Source organism: Vigna radiata, chromosome 9 (assembly GCF_000741045.1).
Source record: "Vigna radiata var. radiata cultivar VC1973A chromosome 9, Vradiata_ver6, whole genome shotgun sequence".
Classification (NCBI taxonomy): Eukaryota; Viridiplantae; Streptophyta; class Magnoliopsida; order Fabales; family Fabaceae; genus Vigna; species Vigna radiata.
In genome coordinates, this window is record NC_028359.1 from 460,667 (window position 1) to 462,662 (window position 1,996).

Below are 1,996 nucleotides of genomic sequence, written 5' to 3' on the forward strand. Positions count from 1 at the left end.
TTGTGGTGGCCTCTACTGCTTTGCAAAGCCATTGCCAATGGGTTTCACCCTACCACACNCAAGGTTGGTCCGTTATCACTCACCTTGGCCCATATAAAATGGAGACAACCAAGACTAGGACCCCCTATTACTCTTCACCACATGAACTAATCTTCTCTAAGTGAGATTGAATAATCATTAGAGCTTTAAGGGCAACCCCCAAGACTGAGCTACCTATATTCATTCCAGAAACTTAATTTGAATCACTCATTCTTGGCCCATATAAAATGGAGACACCCAAGATTGAGCTTCATATATTCATTCTTATAACTTAATTTGATCTCACCTAGAGATGTACTTAACTCTTTGATTCACACTTCATACCATACCATTCTTCACTCACTTTGATTCTTAAGTTTTTATAAGTTTTGGTGTTAACTTAGTTTAATTTGATACACAGTCATTTTGGGGTTAGATTGATTCAACTCCATACAAATCCTACATGATTAACTCATACAATACTAAAAAGAATTATACAATGCTAGAAATAAGTCATACATTACATATTTTCACAGAAACATCATTTATTAATACCAATTTCTTTATCAACTATAATTACCTATACTTAAGTAATTCAAACAGTTCCGAAACCATCACCAACGGCTCCGGAAGGGTCTAAAACCCCCAAAACGACCTAAAGAACGTCCAAAACGGACATCTGGAACCCCCCAAACTATCAAAAACAAAAGCAACAGCAGAAACCTGCGCCCAGCGCCATTTAGGGGCGCCCAGCGTGAATTTCTGCTGGAAAACAGTAGGAAATGGCGCCCAACGCCCTTTTTGGGCGCCCGGCGTGAATTATGCAGATTTTTCTACCCCCTAAGTTTCGTTTTAGGCCTTTTGGTGAACTTTGGACACTCCTAACTCGAAATATAGGCCAAATCTAACTTGTTTGAATGTTTTCCCTTGATCCTAACACNAATCCTTAGCAACTATNCAAAGAATTTAGATTTAATAACTCAATTTCCTCTACTTGAGAGGTCAAAATCAAATCTACTAGGTGCAAAGTGTTTTTGGCTAGTTTAAGGCTCTCAACAAGTCAGAATTGACCTGCCCAAATGGTCTAATAGGTAAGAAACTACTTCTAACCTCAAACTCACAAAATCACTCACCCACTTCCCTAAAATGGCTTGAACATTAACACTAACTTACAGGATTTGCTAGTCTACTACTAAAACTCACATTATCAATCACATAGTTCCTAACATTCCACTGGACATACATGTTTCTGATTTATCACATTCANAGTTACACAATTCCAAGTTAAACACATGCATTTTAACACCAATTTCAGCATTTTAAATTAAACAGTACCCCATTCTCATACAACCTTCTACATGCATAATTTTATTAAATTTCCCTACCACAAAAGTCAAATAACAGTTATCTACAATCACAAAGTAGAATCCAGCTTCCCTTACCTGGAATTCTAGTAGAACAGCAGCTAATTTCGGAAAAAACCCCAAAGGCACCTTAGGAGATTAACAGTACCTAAAATCCCCAAATTTGGAGAAAGAGTTAGTTTCTTAAGAAATTAGAAACTAGAATATTGAAGAGGAATTTAACTAGGTCGCATGCAAGGCTTCAATTGTATGATCCACCTTCTAAATTTGAAAATGGGAGAGAAATCAACTTACCGGAAGAGGACAGCAAAATGAGCTAGTGAGATTGGAATTCTTGATCTTCGAATGGTCTAGGTAGCTACAGGGGAAAATGTTGAAAGGTTACTGTGAGAAATTTGGAGGAAAAATGCAAGGAAGGAAGAGTGTTCTTGGAGAGGAGAATTTGAAAGAGGAAACGTGAATAAAAGAGGAAGAAGAAGCTGAAGTTGTTGACTGTTTCCAGAAAGAGGTAAATGTCCCAAAAAATCATATTTTTATGAAAGTAAAAGCACTTTTGTTTCTGAAATTTGCTAATAAATTTTGATGTGAAGCCAAGTGTCCCTTCCTCATAAGCT